At 39.8% G+C, this 15065-nt stretch overlaps 1 protein-coding gene across 1 annotated transcript in view; it reads left to right on the forward strand.

The window, feature by feature from the left end:
* Window positions 1–15065, forward strand: part of SLU7 (SLU7 homolog, splicing factor) — a 303021-nt gene that overhangs the window by 181744 nt on the left and 106212 nt on the right. The window lies entirely within an intron of this gene.

The raw sequence follows: 15065 nt of genomic DNA on the forward strand, positions 1-15065 counted from the left end.
TGAGGTGATAAGAGTCTTCAGATTCAGAGACTCCTGCAACAAGCAGAGGAATTAAATGACCATGAGGTCAGAAAGCAAAAATATCCTTAGGAGTGAGAAAATTAGGTAAGCCCACTTAACAGCCATAGGAGAAAGGCTCTGATGATTACCAGGTTGACACACAAAAAAAGATTCAGAATAGAAATAGAATTCTTCTTTGTGAAAAAATAAAATAAAATAAATATGCCCTGCATATCAAAAAAAAAAAAAATAAGCTCAAACACAAGCACAAGAGAAAAGGAGCAATAAAGCCAAAAATAAGACTTTTTCCATAATTGAATCCCCACCTGGAAGCCCAATATAACAATATTTTGATTGTCCAACGTGTACAAATATGCTTTTAGCCCAGTTCTACTGGAGATAAGTCTATGACTGACTAAATGAACAGACTATAACTCTAGAGTCCAAAGCAAATTACTTTATCACCATATCTGTTTCTCAAGATGCATTTTCCCCAACAGAAATAAAAGGTTAAAAACATTTTCATTACAGATAAGAAGCCACGTCTTACCTAAAGCACTGAAAAAAATTTCCGACTCACTGACATTTTTATATTTATAGATCATGACAAAAGTCCCACCTGCTTTAACTATAATGTCTTTCAATAAGCTTAAACATCTTGAATGTATCTTGAATGTGCCATTTTCTGTACAAAACCCCACTATATAAAAGCATACAGCCTTTCAGATAGAAGATAAGCACATCATAAATCAGCTTGGAATCGTTTTTCCCCCAGCTCTTACTACTCACGGTGGCATTCTAAAAATTCATTTTACTTTATCTTTTCCAATTCCATGCTTTTTTTTCCTTCCTCCTCATGTTTCCTTCCTCCTCTTCAGACAACCCTTTTGCATGGTTTTATTTTCCATATGTCACTCCTTCACTCTAGGCCCTGCTGTCAGAGAGAAGAGAGACGACATGCAGTGTCGGGGGAGCATCCACCGCCTGCCTTCAGGAGGAACACTCAAGCTCTCCAGCACCGTCTATGATTAGAAAGGAAGAGACTAAAAACCCCATTTGCATATGCTTTTATTCCCTTTCCACACCCTGCACGCTAATGTTCTCCGGAAAGTCCCTTCTCAATTCCCTACCCAGGTCAGAGCTGGGGAAGAGGTTGAACCGGAATGAGAGATTATATTTCAATGTGATCCCTTTCATGTGAGACCAAATTTAGTCACTTGAGTTTCACAAAGGAAATGGGGGTCCGGACAGGCCCTCTTCTTGCCAACTATAGGGTGTATGCCATTCTTTGGGCCTGTATACTCCAAAGAGTTCTTATGGTCTTTTTTTTTTTTTTCCACACAGGAGGAAGCTCTGGTCAGGCGCTCGATACTCTGGCTTCCTGTCTGTACTCTCCGTGGTCTAATCTGGGGAAATCCTGAGAGCACTATCATCTGCCTGATAAGCCTCTTAGCTTTTCAAGTACAGCCACTTTAGTTTCGGTCAAAACCTCAATTTAACGTTACCCAAAAATTACGTGTGTAGGCACATTTTTTTTTGTTAGACTTTTTGATGGGGGAGAGGGAAGGAAAGAAATCATATGAGAAACCCTTGCCCATTACTAATAGTATGTGAAGTTTGAACCTGCTTGAATGAACCAATGTTCTAAAACACAGGATTATGGATCTAGAAAATGCCTTCAAGGTCATCTAGTCCAAACCCCTCATTACACTGAAGAGGAAACCAAGGCCCAGAGAAGTTAAATGACTTTTGAGATCACGCAAATAGCAAATGACAAAATCTAAATTTGAACTCAAGACCTCCGACTTAAAATGCATTGTTCTCTTTACTGTTTGTCTTTGGGAAGCAATACTAGCCTAACAGGCAGAATTCCCAAGAAATCTCTCATCATTTATCATTGTTGATCTTATATCCCTGTAGATGTTGATCTCAATTCTGTGTCTCTCTTTCCCTGATTGGAAAATTCCCAGATGCTTACTTCCTGGTAGGTTCTCTGATAATATTTCAGCTTCACAGTAAAACCAAATCTAACTGAAATGCTGTCCATTAATAGTGTGCATATTATGCCCAATATCTCAAAATCTACCATTCACAAATATCTGTACCTATTGTTGATCAGTCCTTCCAGTCATTTCCAACTTTTCATGACCCCATTTGGTATTTTCTTGGCAGAAACACTGGAGTGGTTTGCCATTTCTTTCTCCAGCTCATTTTACAGATGAGGAAACTGAGGCAAAGATGGGTAAGTGACTTGCCCAAAATGGCACAGCTAATAAGCATCTCCAAGCCTTACACTCTATCCATTGTACCACATAGCTGCCCCCTGTACTTACTGAGGAATGGTCAAATGGGTCTTATCTACTCATGAAATTGGAACTATTAATAGTCACACCAATGTGTTGATTTATTGTGCTTGAGTACACTTGCTTCTTACAAGGCAATACTTAGGAAGGGTTAGCTAATCAATAGTGATAGAGATGCAGAAAAGGAAAAAAAATTAAAAGACCATCAATAAAACATTTTAAAATATACAAATGAAAACAAAAATATTTAGAAGGGAACAACATTGCAATTTTGTTACTATCTTGCAAAATTTTGTTCATACTTTTAAATATATATAGCAGAAGTTCACAATTTCATTAACGATCCCCCTTTTTTTGTTCTTTGTATGTTGAAACACTTGTGTTTTTTGATGACTGTTAAGTTCATAAACTTTTTTAAAAAAGAAAAAAGTCCGTTACAGTTAGAAAAAACTAGATTCAAATTCCAGCTTCTGCTACTTCTTACTTTTGTGACCCTGGGCAAATCACTTAAGCTCTTTGGGCCTGAAATTTCTCAACTCTAAAATGTGGAGATAAGATTAGACTATCCCGTAAGATCCCTTCCAGCTCTCAATTCTATGATTCTGTGATCTATTCAAAATAATTAGGATCATTCACCTGAATATGAACTAAGGAAAATAAGGAAATTCCTGCCGTAAGCAGAATTAGTCCCAAATATCTTCTGCCTTTCAAATACTTCAAAGGAAATTTCTCAAAACTTTATATCTGATAAGCCTTTTCAAACATTTTTTTTTTTTTAAATTCTGCTTGGCTCAAGTGGTAGTAGTAACAGTAAGCTATTATGCTTAAAACTTTTATTTTGAGTGATTCTAAATGGTTCTCTAGAAGTAAAGGGATGTCCCCAATTGGGCCTTTAGAGTAATATTCTTGGGGGAATATTGAGAATCAATATTCTGGGGCCAGTGGATAGAGCACTAGGCCTGAAATTGAGCTCCAGCATGGAAAATATATGTGGCAAAGGGATAACATAGCTCTTAATTATTGGAAGTCTTTTTCTACCCTTTGTAAAGTACTCAAAAGCTTACCCTTAAGCATGCTACTGCTTCTTTGCTGAATTCCCTACAGGGCCATGAACCCATATCCAATCTATCCTTGGCTCCTATTTCAGGTATTGCTGCCAGACGGTCTAAGGCCCCTGATAAGATGCTGGTGGGAAAACAGAAAATCTTCCGGACTTCCAAGGTCAGCAAGGACTTCCTCTGGTCGGAGGGAGGTCAAGAGGCCAATAATGAAGCTCAAGGTGTTCTCCTCTATGTCTCATGGAGTCATTAGCTTCTACTTGACCAACTCTAATTCTAAAGATTGATTTTCTTCAGCGATATTTTGTGCCTCTTTCCATTTAGCTAATTCTGCTTCTTAGGAGATATTTTCATTGGTGAAGTTTTGTACCACTTTTGCCATTTGGTCAATTCTGTTTTTTTTTAAAGTTCTTTTCTTTAGTGAGATTTTTTTTACCTCTTTTACCAAGCTGTTTATTTTCTTTTCATGATTTTCTTGCATTGTTCTCATTTCTTTTCCCAACTTTTCCTCTATAACTCTGCTTTTTTTTAAATTGCTCTTTTTTTATCTTTTTTTTTTTAGTTCTTCTAGGAAGTCTTATTGGACTTGTATCCAATCTGAATTTTTCTTTGAGGTTTTCCTCATAGGTGTTTTCACATCATTGTCTTCTGAGTTATCTTGAGCTTCCCTATCACCAGAGAAGCTTTTTGTGGTCAGGTTTTTTGTTGTTTGCTTATTTTACCTATTTCCTATTTCCTGATGTTGAACTTTATATTAGAGTTGGTATCTTCTCACTTAAAGGGGGAAGGGAAGGCTTGTCACTATCCCAAGCTTCAGGCTTTTGTTACCCTGCTATCTTCATACCTAGTTCCGGGGTCTACAAGTTTATTTTTACTTCCAAAGTGGTGTGATCAGGGGAGAGATGTGGTCACTGCACTCCTGGTCCACTCTCTGGTCCTTACTCAGGTAGGAGCCCTACTCCCTTCCAATGCAAGTGCTAATGCTCCTCTCCACCCTAGAAAAACAACCAGGAACTGTGTAACGGTCAATGGAGTTGCCAAACAGCGCCCTATCCCAAACCCAGTGCCATCACAGAGTGCCATCACAGAGGTCCCCTTTAATCTCCTTCTGACAAGCTGTCCTATCCCCTTACCATCTCTGGGTAGTGAGAACTCCTGAAATTGCTGCTACTGCTGCTATTGCCACCTGCAAGGCCCACCACTACTATGGGCCATTCCTCAATCCAGTGACACAGATCTCTCCTTCTGACCTCCCAAGTTATCTTTGTCTGGAAAAATGTCCCACCCTGACCTTTTGTTGGCCATGTCACTCCAGAATTCAATTTTATGTGTTATTTTAAAGTTGTTTGGAGGGGAATATTGACGGAGTTCAGCAGAAACTCTCCTTCTACTCCACCATCCAGGTCCCATAATTCTTTCTCAGATGGATATTCAAATCACCCCCAGCCCAAATTGGCTTGACATTTTATAAATGGCATAACCAAGTTTCCTCAGCCAATCCCAACATTTAAACATTCTTCCTATACAGTCACTTCCAGTTCATCCAATGGCTCATCAAAGACTTCTAAATTGATTAAGGTCTCTTCACACTTAGTTGGAATACTTTTAATTGATTTGACTCAATCGAGAGGTTGACTTACTGAATAGACCCCATCTTTATACCTTGATATAGATAGATCTATAAAGGCCTGTAAATCCAATATTGCAGAAAGATCCAATAATGGAGAAGGATACCCAAAATAGAAGTGGAGGCCTCCCACCCTAGGTAAACATACCACTATGGTTCAGTAAAAAGGAGTTCCCCCTACAGACCCAGTAGCTACTGAATTGGAATCTCTAAAACAAGCAAGGAATGCAGCAAACATGACAATACTTTATTTCTGCACAAACCACTCCCAGCTAGCCCTTCTCTAGAAATCACAACAGCATATAATTCTAGGACTCCAAGAGGAACAAAATACTAGAATGATGGGTCTAGAGCTGGAAGGGACCTCAGAAATCATCTAGTCCATCCTCCCATGAGATCCAGGGAGTTCATGTAACTTGCCCAAAGTCACACAAAAAATAAGAATCAGAGATGGGATTTGAAACCAAGTCTGCTGATTCCAGGGCTAGTGTTCATTAGCACCACTGTGCTGCTTCCCACTAATAGGAACTCAAAAGGACAACAATGGTCCTCGTCATACATGATGAGGTATGGGCTCTGGGAGCCCCCTCAAGCTCTCCTTGAGTCCTTGAGGTACAGGCTCTGGGAACCCCCCCCTTGAACTCTGATTAAATCTCTCATTTGATGAGGCATTTGCATGAGGCCATAAGCCTTACATTGTGGCTGAGCCCAAGCCTCTGTTACTAGACTTTGAACTCTTAAGCCTATCAAAATATCAATCCACCCTTGAACTGGCCTAGCCCACCATTGTCTGCAGTCTCCAGGTGGCCTCCCACCCTTAATCACTCATTGACTTCATTAACCTCTCCTGAAGACCCTCCCCAAACTCCTCCTCTAGACCACCCCTAGATTCCTCCCACAACCTTCTATATATAAGACCCCATCTTGTCTTCATGTTTGTGAGAGGGCCATAGAATAGTGAGAGCACCACTCTGTGGTGAACTTTTACACAAGTGAACTTTTAATAAACTTTACTTTTTCTTGGCTGAGAGAAGACTTGAGTCGAATTCATTTGGCAGGACCCAGTGTGTTGGTATTTTGGGGTCTCCAGAGCAACCCTAACCCTCTTTATGGATAACCTCTTCATTTTATAGCACCGGGTCAATGGTAAACCTTCCCCCAAGTATCCTTCGGACAACCCCAAACCTTTTCCCCATTAAATAACTCAGTGATCACCTCTCTGCAGATAACTCCTGAATCTACATTCCTGACTCTTGAGCTTCAGTCCAGCTGCCTGCTGGATGAATATCTCCATGGGGATGTACCTTTGTCATCTCAAAGTCATTATCTCAGTTAGCTAATAAACATTTCCTAAGTGCCTATAATTTGCCAGACACTGTGATAGGCACTATGCAAAACAGAATTCATTGTGTCTCCCCATAAACCCATCCTTCCATCGAACTTCCCTATTTCTAACCAGAATATAATTCTTCAACTCGCTCTGCTTCCACATCTACCAGCTATTCTCTGTTCTTCCCTCTCACACCATATACAATCAGTTGCCAACACTTGTCAATTCTACCTCTAAAATCTCTTGCATTTACCCCATTCTTTCCACTCACACAGCCACCACCCTAATTAGGGAACCATTGCAATAACCTCTTCCTTAATCTAGTTTCTCTCTTCTCTAATCCATCCAGCCGCCTAGCTGCCAACAGGTATTCCTAAAGTGTGAACTGGGCCATGCCACTCATCTGCTCAAAAAGCTTTAGGGGCCTCACTTTTTTCTAGGATAAAGTAGAAATTCCTTTCTTTGATATTTAAACAATCAAGATCCAGTCTACCTTTCCAAACTGATTATAAATCACACCTCCTCAGGCACTCTAGACTGTGGTCTAGCAGCCTACTAACTGTTTCCTTTACACAACCTCTTCTCTCACCTCTTTGTCTTTTCATAGGCCAAAGCCCATTCTCTCTACCTCTGGGACTCTCTGATTCCCTTTGTGTGGGATGAAAAACCCCATTCAAAATTTAATGAAAAACACAGAGATTTCTTAGGATAAAAACAGGAAATTTCATTCTCTTCCCCCTGGAGAAGAGGATGGTCCACCCCTTGATGGGTCAAGGAGAAGAGGCATGTTACAGAAGACAGAACAAGAATTTATACCCTAATGCAGTCAAGCCCCCTCCCCCCCTGCTGTCCCTTCTCCCATTGGCTGGAAAGCAGGCTTATAATCTGAGTGTGAAAATCTCCCCCAAAAGATAATGAACAAAGAAGCTCACCACTATCCTTATTGGCTGGGAGGCAGGCTCAAGTCTCGGTGCAAAAATCTTCCCCAATGGCAAATAACAAGGAAGCCCGACACTATCCTTCAGTGGCTGGAAGGTGGGCTTACAAACAGCAAAGAAATAGGGGAGAGCCAATTCAAATGTACCTATCCTTATTTGGCAAACACCAAAGTGAAGAAGGGAGGGACTAAAGTGGCCAGCAAGGTTGGAGGTAGAAAAACCCTAAAGGGCTTAATTCGGATAAGGGTTTGTCAAACAAGGGTGGAGGTCAAAAGACTCTGAAAGGGCTTGCTGCTGATTGACAGCAGAAGTAAAGGGGGAGAAGGGTGAAGTCAACAGTCAGAACTGACACCAATTTATAAGACACATTCTGAGAACTTTTCAAGTTTTCACACCTCAGACACCTTCAAGGCTCAGCTCAAGAACTACCTCCATCCCCTCCAAGAACCACCACTGTGATCCTTTGACTGAATCCAAACTTTTAAGTTCAAACTTCTGTCAAAGGGCCACACTTGAGGACCTAAAGGGCCACATGTGGCCTCAAGGTCGAAGGTGCCTCACCCCTGAGTCATAGTCCTAGGGCAGGACCAGAGGTTGATAACAATGACAAACCAGTGTATAGAAAACCAACAGCATTGGAAGCTAGTCCCAGCTCCCGGCTTCTCCAGCTAACTTGCTGACTCTCCAGGAAAAACAGATGAAAGATACTTTGGCCATGAGTAGGAAAACACTGGGTATGGTTAGTAACCCCAGCTTTGAGGGTGTTTGTTTTTATGGGGAGTAGCAGTATCTAAGCACCTAAAGTAAACTTGAGAATTTCTGGGATTCAGGGGTGCTTATGGATTGGTTCAGGGATACCTGTGTCTGGGAAGAGCCCATGTGGTGATGGTGCTATTATACATTTTATTGTATTCCTCTTCTTTGATTTATTTGGTCATGAGTAAAAAACCACATACAATTGAAGCAGGTCAGGAAGAGCTGAATTCAAATCTGGCTCAGACATTGAATCCCTACGTGTAGCACCAATGCAATATTCACAGTGCCCACAAACATTATAAATATAACTGCATGGTGCTCAATCACAAAATATGACATACTCTCCATACAGAAGACAAAAGCAAAACATTTATTCAGACACCAGGAAACCAAATTCATCCTAGCAACATAGAAGTTAATGCACCACAACATAGCACACCATCCTTTAGCCTTCCCAGAAACCAACACAAGACCAATATTTACTCACAAGCCTATCTGTCTCCCACAGAAGTCCTTTCCTCCCAACCATCTAGTTTGCTCTCACTCCCAGCTTCCTTTGAGCTCTGCTCCACCCTTCAGCAAACTCCTCCCACCACAGGCTCTGTGTGAGTACATTCAGCCTATTAGGGGGCAGAGTATATTTTCAAAGCAGGGAAAGTCTTCAAATCCCCTTAGACTTATTAAGGGGCAGGGAAGATCTTCAAATTCCCATTACCATTACACTGTGTGATCCTGAACAAGTCATTTAACCTCTGTCTGTCTCAGTTTCCTCAGATATAAAATGCAGATAACCAAAACACCTATCTCCCAGGGTTGTTGTGAGGTCCAAATGAGTTGATATCTGTAAAATGCTTAGCACGGTGCTTAAGATGCAGTAGATACTCAATAAATGCCTACTTCCTTTTTTCCTTCCATTATACTACATTCACTTAACAGAGGTTGCCTAAATGGAAATGCCGCAGGAAAGAGAAAAAGAAATTTCTGGTGAGTGAGAGCTGAGCCAAAAGTTTCATTAGATAAATCCATGCAAACCACAGCCATAAACTAACAAGATGCGTGCTGTCACCCAGAAGAGGGGCAAAGCTTGGGGACAGACATAGCCAATTCTCTAGGAATGATAAAGTTTGGCATTTCTCCCAAGTGCCTTCTAATGGCAGAGTACATTATGGCCTTGGCAAACCCAGTGCCCAGTTTTCATTATTGAGCCTGGCCAAGCCAGTGACCAGTAGTATACCATGGCAAGTTAAATTATTACCACTTTTCCCACCTCAAATATTTGGACCATCTAAAAAAAATCTAAACTTCTAGAACAACACAACACACAAACCCTCACCAAGACTTTGCAGTTTGTAAATGACTATGTTGTTTATATATGTCAACCATCCTTTATTTCTCTTATTTTGTTTCACTCATTAAATGTCGACTAGGAAGGTAAAAATCTAGTATATCTGTGGAAATGATTTGGAAAAGAAAAATTCCATAAAAACAAAACAATTTGGATATCCCAAGATATTTTTTATAAAGAGATTTCATTCATATTCATTGCACATTATACTGGCTACTCCCTACAAAAAGAGTTATGCCACTGTAAGAGTGTACCCCATTTAGACTTCAATGAGGCTGAACTGTCCAAAGGGGCACAGGCATAGAAATTTAAAGGAAAAGCCTATTCAGATGCAAAGGACCTATTCTACATTTAGAAAGGGTCTGAAATTTGAATAGCTCAATTGCATATGAAGAGGCCAGCTAGACAATGAACTTGCCTCCAAATGGATTCAATACTTTTGTCTCCAGTCACTCATCTGCATAAGACTTGAAAAGGATTTGGAAAGTATAAATTGGCTGATAATTATAAGTAAAGTTAGGATCCAAAGATGAAAGAAGCTACCTCTGAATGAAGGCTACCATTCCTTCCTGAAGGTGACGAACCTCAGGACCAGGGCTCTCTGTGAGTCAAAATTAAGAGGCTTCTGCCAGTCCTAACCTGTGTTGTTGCTAAAAACAGAACTAAGATGCCTAACTGAGCCAGAGCCTAAAGGTAAAGAAAACCACAGCTACACTTCAAAAAACAAGTTCAGGAAGCGCAGTGGATTGATCCATCCAACAGAGAAACCACTCCCTAAGAAAAACTGAATGACCTGCTTGGCCATCTAGCAGTAGCCCAATGGCCACTGAAGAACCAGCTCCAGAGCTAAGTGACCTACTCGACCCAACCCAATTGGTCTATGCATCTGAGATCTCAGGCCCTGCAAGGAGTCAGTTCAGCTGAACAGTGGAAAAGTTCATCTACCACCAATGCTATACAGTGATCTTTGTGAAAAAACTCCAGAAGAAGAAAAGACATCAAGAGCTATAGTTCCAAAGCTGTAATTTTCCTTGGTTCCTGCTTAGGCTCCTCATAGTACTTCTGATCCTCTCTATGTATCTGTGGGACCTCCAGGTTTGGGGGGGGGGGGAAACTTTTTAAATTCCCTCTTTTGTATATCATTTGAATAAATACCTTTTCTCAAGAACTAACTGAATACTACTGTGAAGGGAGATTTCAGAAAAACTTGGAAATTATGGGGATAGGACCTGGACCCCTGAAACCCCTTGAACTTTCCCACAAATTTCAGCAACCAAGTCGCTGGTGTTTCCCTGAGGTATCCAGCCTTTCCGAGCATAATTCTTTTAACTGTCCTTTCATTGTGGCCCACATTGTCTGCACCTGGCTCACCCCAGGCTACTTGTCATTCCTTGATCCTATCCAGATCTTCTCACAGTCTTTCTGTATAAAAATACCAATCTTACCCCCATTAAATTGCCCAGATCCTTAGAATGTAGCCTGCTTGTATTAGCATCATAAATACCACAGACTCACTAGGAATCTAGCCCATCCAACCAGTGCCTCAATAAACTCCCCACTTGTACTGAAAGAAGGCTTGAGTGGTCAAATTCTTTCAGGGCAGACCTGCCCTGTTCCCTTGCATTTCTGGGTTCCTAGGACCCCTAAATCTCATCAGAAAGATTTATGTGAACTGAGGCTGAGTGAAGTGAGCAGAACCAGGAGAACATTGTACACAGTAACAGCAACATTGTGTAATGACCAACTTTGATAGAATTAGCTCCTCTCAGCAAAATAAATTCTAAGACAATTCCAAAACACTCTTAGTGGAAAATGGGCTATCCACATCCAGAGAAAGAATTGTTGAGGAGGGGCAGGCCAGGAAGCGACAGTGCAGGACCAACGGGAGGAGGCCTGACCAACGAGGGGCAAGTCATCCCACCAACCACAAGGGCCACTACCAGGTCTTTACCAAAGGGCTGGGACTAGAAAGAGCAAGGTAAGAACCAAATGCATGGCCCCTGTCCAGGACATCAAATACTCCTGGGACTACCACCCCATAGCCCAGAAATTTAAAAAAAAGCCCCTATCAGGACCTCCAAGGACCAGGATGGCAGAGTGAACCCACTGCTCCAATACCCCCCCACCCTGAAAACACAGTAACTATTGCCCCAGGGCAAAACCCTCAACAGTAAAGGCTTGGAAACCCTAGAGGAAGGGTGTGGCTAGGGCCCTATCTCAAAATGTGTAGAAAGCAGACTACAAAGACTCTGGAGTCCTACTATCCTCAGAGGGAGGAACCAAACTCAGAGGGAGACAATGTGGACTCCACACCCACAGCTGAAACATCAACAGGGAATGGGTCCCAAACACAGAAAGCTCTCCTAGATGAGCTCAAAAGGAACTTTGAAAACCAAATTAGAGAGAGAGAAGACAAAATTATTAATTCTTATAAAATCAAAATTGCAGAATTAGAAAAACATTATAATGAAGAAAACAGATCCTTAAAAAGAAAAGTGTATGATATAGAAAAGGAGCTTCAAAAATTAACCAAGGAAAATGATTTGCTAAAAACCAGACTCAAACAAATTGAAACAAATAACTCTATAAGGAACCAAGAATTAGTCAAACAAATCAACAAGAATGAAAAATTAGAAAAAGAGGTAAAATATCTCAATGGAAAAATAACTGACCTGGAAAACGGATCCAGGAGAGATAACCTCAGAATCATAGGCCTACCAGAAAATCATGATGAAAAAATAAGCCTGGACAACATTCTCCAAAAGCTCATTAAGGAAAACCTCCCTAAGATACTAGAACCTGAGGGTAAAATAGAAATCGAGAGAATCCACTGGTCACCTGCTGAATGAGATCCCAAATTGTAAAGTCCTCAAAGTGTTATGGCCAAACTCAAGAACTACCAGGCAAAAGAGAAAATACTTCAAGTGGCCAGAAAGAAACAATTCAAATATCAAGGAACCACAGTGAGGATCGTACAGGATTTGGCAGCCTCTAAACTGAAAGAACGGAGGCAGTGGAATTCAATTTTCTGCAAGGCAAAAGAGCTCAGGTTACAACCAAGGATCACCTACCCAGCAAGACTGAGCATATTCTTCCAGGCAAAGAGATGGTCATTCAACGATATAACAGAGTTCCAGACCTTCCTGATGAAAAAGCCAGAGTTCAATTGAAAATTCAATCTCCAATTACAAGATGCAAGAGTGACATAGAAAGGTAAACAAGGAAAACACACACACACACACACACCCTGTTATTTAATAAGAGGAAATTGTTAATAGACAAGTAGAGGGTATGAGTATAAATTACACAAAATGACAATTTAAAAAAATCTTATTAAGGGCTACAAAGGGACTGAAATGTAAGAAGAGGAATGAATGAAGTGGAAAAGGGTAAATTATGCCACACAAAGAGGCATAAAAACAATATAGCAGAGGAAAAGAAGGGAGGGAGATGAGTATCATATGAGCTTTTCCCTCATTGGTTCTGGTGCGAGGAGGGAATAACAACCAGTTAAGCATAGGACTCTATGGAGAAGAGACACAAAACGTATCATATTAGAGGGAAACAGGGGAGGGAGAGGAGCTTCACATGACATTTGCTCCTGTCACTCTTGGTTCGAAGAAGAAATAACATACTTCATTAAGTATAAAAATATCCTACAGGCAATAGGAGGGGGAAGGGGGGGGTAGTAGGGAGGGAAGAAGTAAGCGGAAAGGGGAGGAAAAGGGAGGGGAGCTGATAAGGGAATACTGAGGGAGGCAGTGGTCAAAAGGAAAACTATTAAGGAGGGGAAGGGAGAAGGGGAGGAAAAATATAAGTATTAACAGGGGAAGGAATAGGATAGAGGGAAAGAAACAGATAATAATCATAACTGTGAGTGTGAATGGAATGAACTCTCCCATAAAACGGAGGCGGATAGCAGAATGGATTAAAAATCATAATCCTACAATATTCTGTTTACAAGAAACACATCTGAAACAGAGGGATACACACAGGGTAAAGGTAAAAGGCTGGAGTAAAATTTATCATGCCTTAGCTAAAGTAAAAAATCAGGGGTAGCAATCCTTATCTCAGATAAAGCAAAAACAAAAATTGATCTAATTAAAAGAGATAAGGAAGGAAACTATATCCTGCTAAAAGGCACCATCAAGAATGAAGCAATATCATTACTTAACATATATGCACCAAGTGGTATAGCATCCAAATTCCTAGAGGAGAAGGTAAGGGAATTAGAGGAAGAAATAGATAGCAAAACTATACTAGTGGGAGACCTTAATCTCCCCCCTCTCTGAGCTTGATAAATTCAACCTCAAAATAAACAAGAAAGAAGTTAAGGAGGTGAACAGAATTTTAGAGAGGGTAGGTATGATAGATCTCTGGAGAAAACTGAATGGGGATAAAAAGGAATATACCTTCTTCTCAGCAGTACATGGCACATACACAAAAACTGACCATGTATTAGGACATAAAAACCTCACAATTCAGTGCAGAAAGGCAGAGATAATAAATGCATCATTCTCAGATCATGATGCAATAAAAATCATATGCAATAAAGGGCCATGGAAAGACAGACTAAAAACTAATTGGAAAGTAAACAATTTAATCCTAAAAAATGAGTGGGTCAAACAAGAAATCATAGAAACAATCAGTAACTTCATTCAAGAGAATGACAATAATGAGACATCATACCAAAATTTGTGGGATGCAGCAAAGGCAGTTTTTAGGGGAAGTTTTATATCCCTGAGTGCATACATGAATAAATTAGAGAAAAGAGAGGTAAATGAATTGGGCATGCAATTGAAAAAGCTAGGGAAAAAAAATTGAAAATCCCCAATTAAATACTAAATTAGAAATACTGAAAACCAAAGGAGAGATTAATGAAATTGAAATTAAGAAACTATTGAATTAATAAATAAAACTAAGAGCTGGTTTTATGAAAAAAAAAACAATAAAATTGATAGACCCTTAGTCAATATGATAAAAAAAGAAAGAATAAAACCAAATTATGAGTATCAAAAATGAAAAGGGCAAACCTACCACCAATGAAGAGAAAATTAAAACAATAATTAGGAATTATTTTGCCCAGTTGTATGCACATAAAATTGACAATCTTAGTGAAATGGATGAATGTTTACAAAAATATAGGTTGCCCAAATTAACTGAAGAGGAAGTAAATTACTTAAATAACCCCATCTCAGAAAAAGAAATTGAACAAGTCATCAGTGAACTCCCTAGGAAAAAATCTCCAGGGCCAGATGGATTTACTAGTGAATTCTATCAAACATTTAAAGAACAATTGATTACAATACTCTACAAACTATTTGGGAAAATTAGTGAGAAGGAGTCCTACCAAATTCTTTTTATGGCACAAACATGGTACTGATACCTAAATCAGGAAGAGATAAAACAGAGAAAAAAAATTATAGAACAATCTCCCTCATGAATATAGATGCAAAAATTTTAAATAAAATATTAGCAAAAAGAATACAGCAACTTATCACAAGAATAATACACTTTGATCAGGTAGGATTTATTCCAGGAATGCAAGGATGGTTTAATATTAGGAAAACCATCAGTATAATTGATCATATCAACAATAAAACTAGCAAAAACCACATGATTATCTCAACAGATGCAAAATAGGCTTTTGACAAAATACAACATCCATTCCTATTAAAAACACTAGAAATAATAGGAATAAATGGAGC

This window comes from Petaurus breviceps, unplaced genomic scaffold, assembly GCF_028583685.1.
Source record: "Petaurus breviceps papuanus isolate PSGF00001 unplaced genomic scaffold, PetGlider_PUasm1.0 551, whole genome shotgun sequence".
Classification (NCBI taxonomy): domain Eukaryota; kingdom Metazoa; phylum Chordata; class Mammalia; order Diprotodontia; family Petauridae; genus Petaurus; species Petaurus breviceps.